The sequence below is a fragment of the Lepisosteus oculatus genome, chromosome 23 (genome assembly GCF_040954835.1).
Source record: "Lepisosteus oculatus isolate fLepOcu1 chromosome 23, fLepOcu1.hap2, whole genome shotgun sequence".
NCBI classification, from domain to species: domain Eukaryota; kingdom Metazoa; phylum Chordata; class Actinopteri; order Semionotiformes; family Lepisosteidae; genus Lepisosteus; species Lepisosteus oculatus.
The window spans coordinates 11,304,417-11,323,116 of NC_090718.1; the positions used below are offsets into that span (position 1 = coordinate 11,304,417).

Consider the following 18,700-nt stretch of genomic DNA (forward strand, 5'->3'; position numbering starts at 1 on the left):
GAAGCAATGCGAAGGGCTGTTTTTTCCTTGTTGTCACTGACCGCAAGGGGACACCCTATCGCTTTGTGACTTGGAAACTGCAGAGGCTACCCCCTTGTTAAGTCTGTCCAGATTTTCCCGCCAAAAAACTTAGTATATACCGGGGCTCTTGCAGGGCGTGGTCTCCTCCCATCAATCAAACCCAGCCCCGTCTACTCCTCTTTTTGGAGAGAGGGGCTGGGTGATTGACTGCAGCTCTAGCCAAGCCCACTCACTCCCAGCAGCAGGGGAAGGCAGGTTGGTGATGGCCTAGGTCCCTGCAGAGAGGCAGGTCTCCTGGTGTGGACTTAGAAGTCTGTTGGTTGCAAGCTGTGACTGATAGGCTGAGTCCGCCCTGGGTGCCTCCTCTCTCTCGGGCCAAAGCCACCTCCAGCCCGTCTTCCTCTCAGCTGGGAGTGAGGGGGCTTGGCTAGAGCTTCCCTCCCTTCTCCTCCCCCAGGGGCTGTACCTCGGCTCCCTCCTAGGGACCCTAACCCCCCAGAGACTATCTAAAAAGGCGGGAAAATCTGGAGCGACTTAAAAAGGGGGTAGCCCCCGCAGTTTCCAAGTCACGATGCGATAGGGTGTCCCCTTGCGGCCGTGGCGCAAAGGACAAAACAACCCATCGCATCGCTTCTCAGAAACTGATTGCTCTCTCCAGATTTTGCAGCCAAAAACTTACAGCAGTGAGACACCAGCCCAGAGCAAACCCTTCCAACACACCTTGAAAAAATAGCAGAAAATGCAAAACAATGTTTTTTTTTATTTCAGAATGCACAGCACATACAGTAGCAGCAGTCGACAGGGAACAGTTTAACAACATTAAGGTCAAGATACATCACTGAATCTGTACATTACAGTCACTGTTGTCAAAAATAAAATTTTAGGAAAAGCACACATTGTCAACAATAACTTGCCAATGCACGACGAGTTGCTGGAGTGGAGCTGGAGATGAGATCGACGGAGCGCCGAGGATCAGGAGCCGCAGAACTGAATGCAAAAGAAAAAAGATCAAGTTAACAAAACACGGGACTTGCAGAATGGATTATTACAGAACGCAGGGAACATGCAGGCTAAGGGCAAGATGCAAGCACTGAATTGGTACATTATAGATAAAGTAATTGGTGTCAAAAACAAAATTTAAGAAAAAGCAGACGTCAAGAATAACTTGCCAACGCACGACGAGTTGCTGGAGTGGAGCTGGAAACTTGATCGTCGGAGCGCTGAGGATCAGGAGCAGCAGAGCTGAAAACAAAGAAAAAAGATCAAGTTAACAAGATGTCCGATTTGCAGAATCGATTCACTTGATGTTACGATATCTGTTAACTTTTTTCAAATATGCTGCCTGAATAAAGAAATTCACAAACACTCTCCATATTCAATAAACAAGCAATGCGTAATTTCATGAGAAATCACGGATACATTCCAACCCACTACTCCATTGTTCAGAAAATACGTTCAGCCACATAAGAATTAAATGCTGCAAAAAAGAAATTTAGAAATTAATTGCCACTTACAGCGTGTATCACATTCGATTTAACTCCCTGCTTTGCAAAGCGCCGTTAAAAGTTGTTAGTACTGTCCGTTTCCTCCATTGATTCAATAGATTAAGAAAAAAGCCTGAGCCGTACAGCTTTTTGTTTCTATTCAACTAAATTACAGCGAAAGAAGTTATGTGGTTAAAATTAAACCGTTCACGTTCAAATACGTGTTCTTATCGAGTTACACAAATATAAGTAATATAATGGAAGACAGGAATATAACTTACCTTATAAAAAAACTTATTCATAACTGGAGGTCTGTTTGTGAATTTATTTTGTTACCTGGAGAAAGAAATAATAAAAAATACGAATTAGTTAATTTAATCCTGAAATGTTTTATAGTTTCAGAGACGAAAACGTTATAAAAGCGTTTGAATCAGCGAAGAGAGATTACACAGCTACTGACTTCATAAAGCAAGTGTTGTAAAGCTAACCAAAACGGTTTTTCGTTAATGGAGCGTTAACGTCCAAGAAAAACTATATGAAGAAAAAACATATTTAAACGAAAGTTAGATAAGAACCCTTGATGAAAACTTAAACCTTCGAGAAAAAGCTCAGTCGGACAGAATACTAATTTCGGAGTCCTAAATCACAAACTAAACCTAAACAAACCAATTTAACCAAAGTAACAACAAGAGTAGAATTTTGTCAGGTTTTCCTCAAAGTGAGAGTTGTTTTTTGCACTTAAAATAAGAAAATTCGAAATAAAACGCAAACGCACCTCGAGCCGCACCAGCTCATCCCGCCGCCATCTTGCCGAGCGCACCTGTGGAACAGGTGGACGGGGCGTGTCCGCTGAGGAAGGTCACTCTGGAGGCGGGCTCCGGTCCTGACGGACAGCTGCGGATTCTGTTACAAGGGCTTCACTGACGTTACTGGAGATACATAGAAACTTCAACTCACCAGATCATACATAAAGCATTTGTCGGCTAAAGGATTTTCAGAAAACCTAAAACAGTAACACTCCCCTACGAGGCTGTGCTCGACGGGAACTTCTAGCTTGCGGCCAGTTGATCGAATCAAGAGGAATGTGCTGGAGAGAGACCCCTGCCGCTCCTAGTTAGGACTGCACCTCTCTTTCACTGCTAGTGCCACACCCGTCCTGCAGGTGTCTCAGTGGTATAAGGGGCTGGTTTTTAGAATTCCGTTCATTACTATTCATTCATAAAGGACTTAAACCCCCCATTTTACCCTGTTTTGGAGGGCCCCGAAAATGGGACCCCCCAAAACGGCCGGCGTGGTAGAGAACAGCCACCTACACAAACTCACCCCGACAGCACGAGAGCTACACCCGGGGCTTAGATCTCAGACTGACGGGGAGGCTCGGGGCTCGTCTTTAACTCCCCAGCGTCTCTGGGAGTCGATCCAATTGTCTGAACTTTAGAAAGTGCCCGATGGATAAGCCCACGGAGCCACCAGGCCGGCCACGCAAAATAGCGGGCATGTAACTCTCTTATTCAGTCTAAATCAATGTCACAACATTGAGACGAGACAGTTCCCCGTTTGCTCGCCTTTCAAGCATTGAGGCTACTGAGTCGCCTTTGCAAAACGTTTTGGTTTACAGTATACATGTTAAACTGCACAAATCTTACAGCAAAGTAAGGTGACAGAATCTGTAATAGAGTTTGAGGACTCTGTATGTCCTAGATTACGTAAAGAGTTTAAACAAAACGACTCAGATGACTCAAAATTAAATTTATTAAACTACATGAGGGATCAAATTAATCTAAATGTCAATACCCTCGCTGGTGTCTGGGCAGAGTATCCCTTTAGTTCCTTTAAGGTGTCACGACATGATACAGTATATTTGTATTTCCAGAAGGCGTTTGGAAGGGTTCCCACACAAGCGTCAACCGAAGGCACCCTCTGTCAATTCATGATGTAATCATATATGAGATTGAGTGTCAGACACTAACTTTTTTTTTCTGGTTGATCCAAATCTGAAACCTAATCGATAAGATTACTTCACCAATCGCTCACCGAGTGGGATTTTCCGCCAAATGTATTGCGTTTGAAAGCCTCGTGTTTGCAACGTTTCAAAAGCGCACACGGCCAACTCCATGATCCAATCCGCGCTTTAGACATTTTTCAATAATTAGAGGCCACTAAGCCAGGTTTGATTAATCTTGTATCAGGCTTCAATTAGTGTCCTTTAAAAACTCCTCGATTGCGTCTTTGCCTTTAAATAGAGGGTTTACGGAGAAAGGAGAGAGGCTGTGGAGAGGAGGATTTCGACCGAAGACGGCTGAAGTGGGATTTTTCTCCTAATGGGTGTGGGAGACGCTTGTTAAAACTGAAGCATCAACTTCCGTCCTTTATAAAAGTAAATGTTTCTGTTACTTGTCCAGATTTCTCCGCCGTGTTTTGAAGACAAGCTGGGTTAAGCGCAGTTGAGTCTCTCCATCCCCCCCTGAGCGGTTGAAGCACCTGGACGCCGACCTGCGGTGTGGCGAGTGACTGGGAACAGACCTGCGGGGAATCCGAAGAGAGGTGAATACTGCCAGGCTGGAGATGAGAAGGTACGTTTTGCATTTGTATTAACCCAAAGCTGCAGGGACCGGTGGTATTTGAATCCGTGCAAAGGCTTATATTCGCATTGGGAGCGCTCCTGGTCGTTTGACCCGAGCTGTGAAACGTTAAATAAAACTGATAGCTGGTGTGTGGTGAGTGTATTCGTGCCGCACTATGGCTGCCGTCGCATCATCCAGGTGGGGCTGCACACTGGTGGTGGAGGAGAGGAGTCCGCGTTACATGTAATGCACTTTCCTAGATACTCCATTCAAAGCGCAGTAGAAGTGTAAGGAATTCCTATTGGAAAGGGCCCCGTTTCTCAAAGCAGGTAAGGAAGGCCCAACCTGGAGAGCACCGAGCTGCCAACGGGACTCCCGAGTCCACAGCGTCTCGTCTCCCCAGGGCTCCGGCGGGAGGCCCACCTGTAGCCACAGCCACGGCGCCGCACACCAATAAATGTGGTTAATAGAAGTCGAAGGACGTGTGTTTTTCTTTTTTTTTTTTTTCTGCAATAAAACTGTTCTTTGAGTGCTAACTGCGAAAGCGTGTATAATTGGGGTGGGGGGTACAAACTACTGCAACAGGGGAGATTCTAAAACGTTAAGAACTGCCGCAGCTGTCCTAAATCTACTGCCCGTTTTGAATTAATTTCTGTGTAACTTTCAGGGGTAGTTAAGACTTTTTCCTTTTGCTTTGCATTCTTCCCTTTTCGCCTTGGTTTCCTCTCTTTTCTAGTTCCTAGCCACTATCCTTAAACTCATTTCCTTTCCTCTTGCGGGAGATAATGTTCGCTACCTCTTATAACCCCCTCCGTTAAGACGGGTCCTAGCGCCAGCAAGAATCAGATCTCCGCAACTATAAATAAAGGGGAGAAGCGACGGTTTGTTTCAGTCCTTCTTTCTCTAAATGTAAGAACTGACTTACTATTTAAAAACAAAAAGAGGCAACATCCCACTTGTAACTGAAACAACGTTTCCATAGGTAAATAAGACGAATTTAAGGCGTTTTCCTAGATAATATTAAGGAAGTCGAGTAGTAAGTGTAAGGAGCGCCGAGAGTTTCTCCAGAACCAGATTTTATTCGCCGCAAACGAACGGCCGACCCGCGCGAAGAGACGGTTAGTTTCCTCGCTTATTTAAACCAAGCGCGCGAGCTGGGAACCGTTAATCTGTCCACCCTCTCCCTAGCGCAGGACAGCCCGAACTGGACTGGTTCAGCTTCACCACAGCGTGACTCGAACCTTCTCTCCGGTACCTGACTGGGTTAGAGAGGGGCCACCCTCGCTTGGCAAAGCTCCGTTGTTCCCATCACAGTGGCTCAAGTAACAAAAAGTGCTACTTTTAGTACCTCATACCCCTGCTTAAGCCACACAATTTAAGTAGTGGTTAGCTGTTTACATTTATCTATTCTACATTTGAGCAGTCAGCTAAAATCACAGTGCATTTGACAGCACAGCACTCTCCAAAGCCCATGCATGAGCAGAAAGCAGGGGCCTACAGTATGTGTAAAATAGTCATGGAGCAGCAGTACAACACCTTTAATTGAACCTGTTTCACAGCAGAGGTAACTTCCTACTTTCCAGCACTGAATCTCATTCCATATCTCATTAGGCAATAAATGTACAGAGACTAAACCACTCTTGTAAACTGAAGAGATCTTAACAGTCTTAAAAAAAGACTTTCATGATCTTCATGTTTTACATCTATTATCGCCTAAAAAAATAAGGGAATGAGCTTTTGAAATATTAAAGTAGAATCTATCTCTACAGTAAATCTCACCCTGAAAGCACAAATAAAATAACTTAAGGCAACTTGACCAGAAAGAGGTGGAAAATGAATCTGTCCCCTTCTCCTATTGTTATGTACACAAACAATAGAACTTGGAGTGAGGGAGCATTTGAAATTAAATCTATAAATAAATATTTCTGAAGGGGAAGTCATTAGCAAAACCATTCTTTATATAACCCCCTCCTTTTAACTAGAAACACAACACAAGGCATTTTGTTTAGTGAAAAAAGCTTTGCAGATTGTTCATTAAGGGTTAGTTTATTGCTTCGTGTCCAGACCTGTGTATTTTTAAAAACAAAATGTATATCTACTGATACAATGTTCACTACATACATTGTATCTACATACTGATACATGTTCACCTGCTCCCTAACACTTGTATCTTTTTCACTTCAACAGTTATTCAGGATGTTATGTTTAGGAATGTTCTGTTAAGTGTCCGAAAAGGCTATTCCCTGCATCAGTGGCTCTTACCCACATGACCCAGTGCTGCTCAAGACCACCTTATCCTCTGGGCTGAAGGCCTGGGGTTGATGCAGAAGCATGTGTTGACTGTCCAGATGGTCTTCACGATCCTCCCAGCTCAGGGGCTGAGACTGAAGGCCTCTCAACACTGTTGAGAATTGAGAAATCACATTATTTTTCCCATCAATAAAACTTCAACATTTTTCACTACACAACCTGGCTGCTTACACGGGATACTGCTAACGAGTATCATTTAAATCAGTTTGATGTCCCAGAAATTAAGGCAGAAACCAAACTTGAAATCTGATTCACAGCAATCACCGGTTCTTTTTCAAGAGACTTTGTAAAAGAGTGCAAAGCCCTGACTACAGTGATCAGTGTAGGATCTTGAATGTGATCTTTGTTCTTGTAAAAGATGGCATCAGGTAAATGTAAAGAGACACTAGAAATTCATACGTATTGTATGTGTTTGGTTTTAAAACCAGAGGCAAAGTCTGAAATAAATCAAATACTATTAGTTATAAATTACACCATGTTTCAAAACTAATTAAAAAAACTCCTGTGTGAAGACACTGGTGAGATAAGTTTTACAGTGGCTATCACAAGTATTCACCTCCCCTGACCTTTTCTACATTTTATTGTCTTACCATATGGAATCATAATATATTTAATTCAGGTTAAATATACTTACCTACATGTGAGTAGTACAGGTCTCAATAAAAACTACATCATGGAGGTAAAGGAACAAAGCAAATCTGGGATGAGGTTATTGAAAAGCAATCAGAGGAAGAGTACAAGAACATTTCCAAAGCATTGAATATCCCCCTCAAAGGACAGTAAAGTCCATTATAAAGAAATAGAGAAAATATGGCACAGCTGTGAATCTGTGTAGAACAGGGCATCCCCAAAAAGTGTCTAGTCAAAAAGGCACTAGTCAGGGAGACAACTCTAAACGAATTCGAGTTTTCCATGGCTGAGGTGCGGCAAACTGTACTAATATGACAATTGCCTGGGAGCTTCACAAATCTGGTCAACAAAAAGCCAATGTTGAACAAAACTACATCCAATCTCAACTACAGTTTTCCAGAAGGCATGTGGGAGAATTTGAGACCAAATGCAAGAAGATTCTATGGTCTGATGAGGTCAAAACGGACTATGTTTGGTCCAAGCATAGCACCACACATCAGAGAGAACCATCCCTACCGTGAATAACAGTGCTGGCAGGATCATGGTGCGGGGATACTTTGCTGCTTAAGAACCTGGAAGAACAAGGCAAAGTGCAGAGAATTCCTGGAGAAAACCTGCTGCAGTCCGCAAGAGACCTGGAACGTGCGAGAAGATTCATCTTCCAGCAGGACAATGACCCAGAAACATACAGCCAAAGTATTGGAGTGGCTTAAAAAAGTCAATGTCCAGGAGTGGCCGAAAATCACTCTTCGCCAATGGAGCCCATCCAACCTGAAGGAGCTTGAGCAATTCTGCAAAGAAGAATGGGCAAACATTAAAGTGTCCAGTTGTGCACAGCTAGTAGAGACCTATCCAAACCGACTCATGACTGGAATTGCCAATGGTGTCTCTACCAAATATTGACTCAAGAGAGGTGAATACTTGTGCAATTATTTCTTGCGGTTTTAGATTTCAAATTAATTTAGGATAATATGTATAATTTTGTTTTCACTTTGGCATTATAGGGTCAAATCAATGTGTCTAATAATGGCACAAACACCAACTTTAACACATGTTATAGTGTTACAATAAGGAATTATAATGTACTTAATTGCAAGGGGTGAAATACAGGGCCACTGCATTTTATTAATTACACTTTTCGTTTAAGACCACTGTTAATCACTGAATATAATTGTTTACTACATTGTTTAAACAGCCTTGATATTCCAAATGCCTGCTCTTGTTTGTAACCATTATATTGTTCTTTGGTAGAGACACAGCAGTAATATAAGTTCTTTATTATGCCACCTATGGCTCCATTTTCAAACAGTAATTGTAAAGGTGTGAATTATGCAAGGCAGAAAAAAAACCTTTCCCATTTCCTCTAAATCTTTTGTGCTGTTATGCAGCAGTTTAATCAACAGTAAATTTAAAAAAAAAACCTTATATTATATTGGGACGGATAAACTTTTAATACTGCATGTCTTCAAACGCATCTGAGAAATGACACTGCAAACAAGCTCTGACTGAATTTCACTGTGCTGGGAAGCAAGTAAAACAAAGATAAAAAAACAACCAATACTGAACAATTTTAAACACAATTTAAAACATCTTCCAAAAGACTGTGTATGAATATAATGCATACATTGTGTTCCCGCCACTGCAGATGTTAATGTCACACATTTCAAGATTACATTTTAATGTGTGCATTTTAAATAAATAAGATAACTATTCCTCCTCCTGCTTTCCAACTGCACAGTAACCTAGACCCCACAAATCCACACCTTTGTGTCACCTCCTGCAGGCACAGCAAAGAGACCCACTCTGCTACAACAAGCAATACTGAAGGTGAGCTTCTAATCCAGTTTAATTCACAGTAATGGGGATTCTTCCAAAGTTTTGTTTTCTTACGTTTTTACATGGTACTGTTTCCTACATTATAGTACTTATGGATTTATTTCCAGTGTTTGTGAAAGGTGTTGATTCTACAGAAAAAAATACTTTGACCATTTCCAGTAACAGTTTAATATAATACTGTACCTCGGACAATGGTAATTCAAACAATAAGTAAAATAAATATTTAAAATGCAATTTGTTATATTAGTAAAGACAAACCTGTAACTTTCTTCCAATGAACCTGAAAAATGACACTGCAAGCAGGCAGCAGTGGTGACACAGTGCTCCAGGCTGGGTGCTGGCTGTTTTCCGCTGTGCTGGGAATTGTACAGGTTTCAGTGCTCGCTGGGATCAGTGCTCTGATGTGTTTGAATCTAACCTATCAAACCCTGCTGCTGTGTCAGAGCCAGCCGGCAGAGGACATGAGTGAGGTGACTGCAATGTTGAAGCTGTGACAGAACCCTGTACTGTACAACACGGGGTGTGTCCTGGGAGAGCAGAGATAATCCTACCTGTATTTTGTACTCTTCCACCAGCCGGCAGTCCTGACACTTTCCTCTGTCCAAGGGGCCCAAAGTACAGGATGTTTCCACAAGAGAGGAGATCTTCAAGTCTGAAAGCAAAAGACAATGCACATATACTCAATTATACCACTGTGAAGAGACTTGTCATAAGAAATTGATCACGGTCACAGATATAGGGATTTATTTATCTCACCTAACGTGTTCTGCATGAATCTGTGGCGAGGCCAGGCACAAAATTAATCTTCCCGGTAAGAGCTATCAGTTCGGCCCAGCTGGGTCCACACCACCCCAGTCATACCTAGCCAGTTGGGAAAACGCCATCAGACTATTTGAAGAAGAAGGCTGAGTTTGAGGCAGTGGAAGAGCAAACTCAAGAGAATAATCTAACAACAGATTTAAACTTGCTATGTTCTGACCAAGTATCATTTACTCAAGTCTAAGTCAAATCTTTAAAAGAAGTAACACGATTGCAAACTCATCTCAAAAGGGTGTAACACATATAAAACATTTATAAAGTATTTAATGAAACACTTGAAGAGGTTGTAATCCAGAAATGTTATAACTTATCAGCAATGGGATATCGAAATATATATATTATGACATGTTTTGCAGGAATTGTCTCTCGCCATTTTCTATACAGGCAGAATTATATACTTGTAGGAAAATGCAAACTATAAGCTTAAATACTCATGATCCAACAAATTGCTAGGTAAATCTTAGTTATGTAAGCTGTCAAATAAAACAATGAGAAATACTGTACTTCTCAGATGTAAGGGACATCCAGGACAAAGTGCCTTCAAAAACATAATTCATATGCCTTTATGTGACATGTTTAAAAGCAAATTAGTACATTGTACATTGGAGAGAAGCAGAAAAAGGAGCTGCCAATGTACTAGAACCCAAAGGGAAGCCTGTCAACTACTAGCTCACCAACACCACTTACAGAAGCAACCATTAAAGTTGTTATAATGTGCTCTCCTCTGCAGGAGTCAAGGAATGCACACAGTGGAACCTCATAGTAAAGGAAAGTGTCAAAAGTATCCGTTTTGCAAGATGACGTACCTGACTAGACAATAAGTATAAATGTCCCAGAGTCTGTGATGTCAGTGAACCAATCTAAGAGGCAAGAAATGAGAAGGTACATCCTAAAACCATTCTGATCGCAGCTTCGGGTGACTGCGACGTGCACTGCCAGAGAAATTCAAAAGGAGACTGGAGAAGAAAAAAGTTTGATAAGAGTACACTTGCCAAGTGAGAATTAACATTAGAAAGGTAGAAGCTATATGGAAAGTCTCAGTCCTCCGCAGGCTGGACTAGTATTCAAAGACTCCCTTGAAAGCTGGAATGCCAGACAAGTGCATTCATGAGAACGCCGGAGATAAAATAAAGGTTTAACTGTTTTGTAACAAATTTTCAAGCCGCACTGAATAAGAACAGTCGATTTTTCCTCCTGGAGTAAATGTGACCTTTTCAGAAGCCCTGAATTTCCAGCGCGCCGCTACATGAACTCAAGGGAGACGCTGTTACTCTTAATTGCCGTCAGGTGATGTAGCCCACACAGAGCGGTAGTCACGTATACAGTCTCTATATACAGCTCTGGAGACGTCTGGTTACAGAGCTGATGTCTCGCTCCTGTTGGTCAAACCAGGGTACCAGTGAGTTGCCCAACAGACTTGACGAGGCTGTGGAAGCAGAGCGGTGTCAATTCCAAGTTTTGATGAAACACCACCACCAAAACACATTGCAGAGAGAAGGATAGTTTACAAATATGACCTGAACTATTATATATTTCAGCCAGACCAGCTGAAAATGTGTTTACATGCACAAGAGCCTCTCCTGTAAGTTTTAGCTGGCTGCTTTTAAATGTGTGAAGTTGCACCACATTACAGCGAACACGAACAGCGGGACTACAGGTTAAAAAGCAAGGAGAAAAGTTTAAAATCCGTTTCTCACGATTCGGGGTCCAATTTAATACTTGCCTTCCTTTGGCACGGAAGAGGTTTGAACATGCCAAGCAGAATTTATGGGAAAATGATATTTACCAATTATTCGGCGAAACAACAATTTATGGCTCTGCTCACCAAGGTTGTTTATTAATATTAATTTTAATAGGCTTTGATGTGACGTCATGATATCACGGACTCCCATTGGCTGGTGAGCTTTGTATTTATATAAGCTCCGCCCCCTCGTAATTGCTTCCGAAGGTTCTCCAACAATGAAGACGTTTGGTTTTATTGATTTTCTCATATTTTTCCCTACTTTTGGATGTATTAGCTTGAAAACTGAGGTTGCCACCTTAACAGTGACAAATATGGACGCTTTTAACTTTTTACGAGTGAGTAAAAAGCTATATCTTACAGTTTTTCCTGCTCTGTCGTGCTTGCATGCCGATTTGCAAGATGGCGGCGGAAACACCCCTCAATTGCGTCTAAGTAGCTCTTTAACAGCGGTGAGCTACTTTGTATTTTAATTTGGCACACGAACGCTTTTTTGTTTTGGTTTTATATGTTTTTTTAAATCAAACAGCAATTTTGCAAGCTAGTACTACTGGCTCAGCCGAGCCGAAGACACCGTTTTCAATAAAATAGATGGAATACGTTTAAAAAACACCATGTTCGCTCTGTGCCGAATTAAAATAAAGTTCAATTATTGTGCATTATTTCAGGATTATTTGTACTTTGTGGGGGGAATTTATTCAAATAACTTTACTCGATTCACCTCATTTAAAATGTTTTAGTAGGAATTAAGGCAGCAAATAAATAGGTCAGTTAACTTTACTACAAACGTTAATTTAAATAATACTATTTAATACCTAGTACTTTTCAGGGGTGGTCTCTAGTTTGCTTGATTTTACATACACCACCTTATGGATAATGCAACACAACACCCACGTATTAAATATGAAGCGGTCTTTAGCAATATTGACCACACCCTTCATGAATATGTAGATTTCCGACTCCCCCCACCCCTCCCCAACCCAAATATTTTATTTTAATGGATTTTGTTAATAAATGTTACTAGGAGAATAGAAAAAAAAGCCGTTAGGATTTTTTATTAAGAGTTGTGGTGTACAAACCAAAGACTGTTGCAGTGCACAGCAAAGCGTACAAACCAGAACTGGTCACGGGAGAAAAACAGCTTGTCGGGCAAAAAATCAGAATCGTTTCGTGATCGTTTCGTCTGTCCCATTGCAGGGGGGTTCAGCTTGGAGTGCGGTCTGTCCCGGCGGCAGGAGAGGAGACCGGGAGACCGGGAGTCCTGGAAAAATAAAGACAGGTAAGAGCATCACACTGGGGAGACGGACAAGCGGTGGAGTCCCAGTAAATTACAGCGGAGAACATGGTGTAGGATTTCCAGACTGTTATAGAGAGGATTTTTTTAGTACAGGCGTAGTTCGCTCGGCAACTGAATTGTGAAGATCATAATCGCGCAGAACGAGGGGTTATAAACACATCATCAAGCATCCACGGACGCGAAAACTAAAGTGAAAACTAATAAATGTGCTTCTAACGGGAAAGCAAAACTCAAGTTTAACTTAATCCTCTGTTTGTTACTATTTAAATAAAAAAATAAATAGTTATTTATTTATAGTAAAAAATGTTATTATTTATAAAACTAAACTATTTATTTATAGTATATTTAAACTTTATTTATAGCATACTGTTTATTTACATTATAAAAGTTATTTATTTGTAGTAACTACTGTTACTATTTAAATCAAAGTCAATGGTAATACACTTAAGATTTCATATTCTGCTGTTGGAGCAATATATACACACACACACATACATTTTAACGATTCAAAACTTAACAAGCGTCAGTGTATTTAATGATATCGAGCGCTGCAGGGCTGAACGCGACGTGGTATTCACCCGCTTCGTGGTGTGGAAGGATTGGCTCTGTGGTTTTTGATATGTTAATTCTATAAAGAATTAGGATGAAATAGTGTTGCACTAAACGACGCATAGCTCTACAATACGAAAGTGACACTTGTCCCAGTGCACTGTTGGGCTGCTGAGCCCTACATGACAAAGGTAATATTAAAACACTAATAAATGTTCCATACTAGTCATAAGGAAAAATGGTGCTTTATTTGTTTTATTCCCTTTGCAGGCATGAAACTTGTATTGAGATAAATAAGTATAAAGCACACTTTACTGTTATTCAAACATACTGTATTAGCATAAAATGCATATAACGCACATTACAATAAAATGTTGCCTTTTTCAGTATCACAAATGCAAATTGCTTAACTGTAGTTTGAACTGTTCTAGTCCTCAGTAATCCGCTTAAGCACAAGTGTATTAATTCCAAGGTAAATAATAGAATTTTATGTTTTTCAATTCAACAAGATAGATCCTAGCAACAACTTAGTTATCTATACATGTCAAATGAAAAACATGCATTTTCAGTTTGGTCCCATAATATCCATACACTTTGACAGGAGGTGTTTCATGAAGTCAATCAAATGAGTGATTAATTCATGAGAATTCTTTATGCTATTTAAAACAGGTTGTTGGAACCATGCGTTTCGAGACATTTGTTTTAAATAAATTTCTGTGTGAACTAGTTTATGGTTGCATATCCCATTGAAGCAAAAACGTCATGAAGTTTATGATCCATTGAGCTTACCAAAGTTTGTTAAAAATGTAACTCTGCTTGACATTTGTCGATTTGAAATGTAAAATATTAAGCCCTGGCTGTATGTTTTTGGGTAACTATCAAGGTGCCTTTCGAGATGCCATCCAAAAAACATGTAAATATTTTTGTCTACAAATCATTTTGTCTGCCTATGTTAACTTTAACGTACCAATAATTCCAAGAACAATAAAAAGGAGGCAGCCAGTTCCAGAGGCGGCCATGAATGACCCGGCCATGATGTTACCTCCATCAGGCTTCAGTGCAAAGATGAGGTAGTAGAGTTTGGAGCAAAGGTTCATGGACAGAGATGACCAAGGTACACCATTACTTGGGTGATGGAAATGTGGAAAGGATGGAAATGCAGATAGTCCAAGGAACACCACCTCATCTGTGAAACATGGCCTGGCATGAGGTTTTCTAACCTTAAGTTCTATGTGAGGGCAATGAACTTCATGCAGTTCTTGCCTTACATGTTAAGTATTTAGTTGCACATCCCTGTGTCTCAATACTCATATTTCTTTCAATTTCCTGGGTTGAATGCACAATGTAATTTTTCTGAGATTATCTAATGTATGCATGAAATTACCCAAAAGTAAAATGTAGGGTACATGGTATTAATTGGTATTAATCTCTTGATCACAAATACAGATTGCTTGATGATAAAGAGAATAGTTTAGACTTGGCTGGTACAGGACTTTTGCAGGACACTGTATAGTGCTCTGTTAGCCCCTTCTCTCAGGCCTGTTCATTTCCGGGCAAAAAAGGAAATCAACTTATGACAAAACTCATTTTTACATATAGCCTCCAGATGAGTTTTCTCAGTTGAACAATACACTCTGATAGGAGAGGTTTGATGGACAGGGCCAATCAAAATAATGTATTTGTGCCATAATGTAAGAATTCTTTCTGCTGTTTATACCTTAAGAAAAATGATCGTGAGTCATGAGCGAAGGGTGATTAGCTAAAGAATTTGAGCACTTATGTTAATGTAGTTAGTGTCAAACAGCCTCAGCATGTTAAGGTAACCATTCTGAACAGATTGCTTTGGCTGTGGAGCATGCTTCATAGATACAGTAGATTCTCTTTGTCCTTTCAGTATGGGGGTTAACATCCACTTGTTCCCTATTTTTACAAGGGGTGTGATTGTTTGTAAAAGAGCATGAATGGTTATTTGATGTCTCTATCTGCAGCCTCCCCAGTCCACTCCATCATAGTTAAATTAAAACCAGCTCCATTGAATTATTGTCAGAATTAATGGTAATTAATGGCTCGGTTGCATTATATGACTGCAGTGGAGAGCACTGGAAAGTCAGCGTGAGTATCTTGGACTTAACAAGCTTTTGAAATGAGGTGTTGCCTTGCACAATTTAAGAACACGTGGGACATATGAAGATTAATAAAGTGTCCCATTGAAACAGTGCGATATTTCGAACGGGCTGTTTGGAAGTTTGCGCGTTAAAAGCGGGGCACTGCCAATTCCGAGATCCGCACCCGTTTGGCGTTTCTTAATTGTTAGACAGGTGTTGAACATCTACCATTAGATTTGAATAAATTGCCGTTCATCAGTATTAGCTAAACGATAGCTCTTTAAAATAGCGAGTTTGCAAACACAGGAAAGTTCAGGAAGAAACAAGGTGTCAAAAGTGAGCCTATAGCTTTTGTGCTTGATAAATTAAAACTTGCAACTTACCCATTTTAGCTGTACAATATTCATTTACTCGGTTCAGTTAGAGGCTCCAGTCTCTGGGCTTTAAAAGGCGGCTGTAGGAAATTCCACGGCTTGGGGGACCGGAGCGGAGACCGACCCGTGTGCCGAGGTGAGTCCGAGTCTCTTCTTCCTGGAGGCCAAGAGAGGTAAACGGAGTTTAAAGCCAGGTTTCTAACAGGGCTGCAAACCACTCTCACGGGAACGTCGGCATTTTATTGCTACGGTGAGAATAGGCTTGGACACGACATCCTAATTCTAACCGACCCCTCTGTCCAAGTCTTGATTTTGGAGCGGTGTGGGACTGTGACGCTGCGGGACCGGAGCGGCTGGATTGCGTTTCTTCAGGACGGTGTGTATTTAGACTTGCCTGCTGCTCCGGTTTATTTTAACGAGGGGAAAACCTGCAATTTACCGCAGGAAACTGCAGCCAGGCTTGGTGCAACGCGATGAGAAAGTTTAAACTCTCGGTGTGACGAGAAATATTTAAAAACGAACCACTTTGCAATCGGACCCCGTGTTGCTCCTTTCCCACTGTTAGGATTCAAGATAGAGAGACTTTCATTTGCTTAGAATTGTTTTTCTCCAGAGAAGACTAAGAGGTTAATCGTCTTTTTTAAAAAAATGCTTAATGCTTTTTCTGTGCTTTGAATCTACAGCCGAGCAAGACGCTTCTTCTACCTGGAGAGCAGCGATATACCAACGGGACACCGGCCTCACCTCCTTTTTCCTCTTTCTGGGACCCCAGTCTGCACGGGCTTTTTTGGGGGGGTGGTCTGAACCGCCCCCATTTATAACCTGAATCCTGGCGAGCGAAAAGGAGGAAAAAAGGTATCTGAGAAATGTGAACCACGTGACACTTTATCAACGTACCAACGTTTCTGTAATTTCTTTTATAACCTCGTATGTTGTAATAAATGAGTGAATGTAAACCGTGATGCTTATTCCGGATTTGTGGTTTGTGTTTGTGGGGTTTTGGGGAGGGTGGGGTTAGAGGATTGTACCGCGCCACCCACCGGTCGCCAGTGAACGCTTGGAGGGTCTTGTCCTTCCCGACGCAAAGGCGTGGCTAGCTGTAAGGGGCGTGGTATTGCTTTACAAGGACCAATCGGAGGTATGATATAGAGAAGGTGTTCCAATGGGCGGGGTTGAGGATGATATTGTCCATTCACAGTGTTCCAAGATGTAGCCGATCGCAGCCAATCAGGGAGGGACAGTTTATTTTAATTTAAAGAAAGCTTCTCAAGGGAACGGGACTCGATCTTGGGGGTGGCGTTGCGGCTGAGGATTGCGGTCGGTTGCTAAATCGATTGAGCTACACGGTGTCTCAAGCCTGCCAGTGCTACGAGGTCATTGATATCAATTAATTTGATTTTGCATAGTTGGAGGGGGTAAAATTAAGTATTCTTCTTCCTATTTTTTTTCTCTATTATTTTTAAAAATGTGTTGGGATTTTTATTTTGGAATTGGATAAAAACTCTCCCTAAATTGTGGAGACGACAAGTTTCGAACCTAGTCAGTCAGCATCCCCGAACAGACGCCCTACCAGACGAGCCACAGCAACTTGTGAAAAACGCACTTCATTGACCAAAATGTGGACGGACTTGTGGGAAAAACTTTTTTTCATTTACTCAAACTATTGTTCGAAAACAATTGATGTAGCAGTACTTGTCGGCAATAAGACGGAGTTTTAATAATTGGATGAGCGAAGCTGAACCCAAAGAGAGGCATCATCAGATTTAGCGTGAAGTAATTTTAAAATTACATTTTCTCATTAGATTTATAGGTGTTATGTATCCGATTACAGCCATGTTTATACCTTCCCTTAATCCAGCAAATCACATAGAGCTGCTTTTGTCTTGCACAGTGCACAGTGTTTAGTGTAGTTTTCAATGGTGCATACTGTCGATAGTTTTGCTTCAGTGTTTAAGGAATTGCAACAAGTAACAATTCTTTTGCTTGTTTTGCCACAAGGCACTTGTGTTATGTAATTGCATAAGGGCATGTCCTATAATTTGTAGCCCCCAGAACTTTCTTTAGGTCGTTCTGTGCTATTGCTCAAATTCAGTAATATCACATACATAGGCTATGGTTTTCTCAGCCATAAAGAATAAAACATGAATGAAAGAAATAGATATTCTGTATCCTAGTGTGTTGAGAGACTTTGGAGTCACTGCTCTAGATGTCTTGCTGCACACAGGCCCTGACAGGGCCATGAAGGAATTGAGCCCAGGTCACAGCTAAGGTTTGTTAAAGAACCAAAACAAATGACAAATGAGTAACTAGGAGGATGAATATTGTTTTATTGTATGACAAACAGTAGTGAAAGTGAAAAGGATGATCTCAACACAAACACCAGCCAGCTGAAATCAGTGTTCATTCCTAAGGCTGGCCACAGAATTCTCCAAAGGCCAACCCTGAAAAATACAATCACAGTATTGTAGGAGCAAATTAGACTGAGGTATGAAAGAAAGAGCATAGTGTACTTTCAGCCTATGTGGGCCTGTAACAGATAATTTCATCCACATATAAAAACACGTTTTATATTAAAATAAGTACTATAAGAAAAAAAAGTGACAACAAACATAAAAAACAAATATTGACATTGCTAAAAATACATAATCAGTGACTTAGAGTGCATGTAATATCTGTATATCTATATACAGTATAAAGCAAAATATATTTAACAGGTGTTCAAATCATTACCTGTCTGTCTATGTTGATTGAGGACTCTGGAAAGATTAACACTTTTAATGTAGACAGAATGTTTTTGTGCATTAATGCATTACATGCATTAAACCAGAATCTCACTATTTTCCAAGGGCTTGGAAAAATAAATCCCATTTAGAATTTAAGTGAACTACATAAATACACATTAAAAAGCATTTCTCCCTTTAATCGTACTCCACATCTGAACATGCAGTGTAGAGCTTCAGTGCAACACAA

General features: G+C 40.9%; 4 long non-coding RNA genes across 6 annotated transcripts; 2 read left to right on the top strand and 2 right to left on the bottom strand.

Annotated features, from left to right (window-relative positions):
* Nucleotides 1–801: 801 nt before the first annotated feature.
* On the bottom strand, nt 802–2,584 carry LOC138224821 (uncharacterized). The gene is made up of 4 exons (XR_011183274.1): nt 2,281–2,584; nt 1,787–1,841; nt 1,191–1,263; nt 802–1,008 (listed from the first exon to the last, which is right to left on the bottom strand). It is a non-coding gene; the product is annotated as an uncharacterized lncRNA (long non-coding RNA).
* A 1,154-nt stretch (nt 2,585–3,738) lies between these two features.
* LOC138224815 (uncharacterized) lies at nt 3,739–4,603 on the top strand. Of its 3 annotated transcripts, none has more exons than XR_011183258.1 (3): nt 3,739–3,809; nt 3,884–4,078; nt 4,396–4,603. It is a non-coding gene; the product is annotated as an uncharacterized lncRNA (long non-coding RNA). The 3 variants fall into 3 exon arrangements; XR_011183256.1 differs by having other exon boundaries at nt 4,399–4,603; XR_011183257.1 differs by having other exon boundaries at nt 3,908–4,078; nt 4,399–4,603.
* Nucleotides 4,604–12,434: 7,831 nt separating this feature from the next.
* LOC107075599 (uncharacterized) lies at nt 12,435–16,563 on the bottom strand. Its single transcript, XR_001477112.2, has 3 exons — nt 16,475–16,563; nt 15,740–15,887; nt 12,435–12,666 (listed from the first exon to the last, which is right to left on the bottom strand). It is a non-coding gene; the product is annotated as an uncharacterized lncRNA (long non-coding RNA).
* LOC107075598 (uncharacterized) lies at nt 12,603–16,692 on the top strand. Its single transcript, XR_001477110.2, has 2 exons — nt 12,603–12,684; nt 16,414–16,692. It is a non-coding gene; the product is annotated as an uncharacterized lncRNA (long non-coding RNA).
* The last annotated feature ends 2,008 nt before the right edge of the window (nt 16,693–18,700 follow it).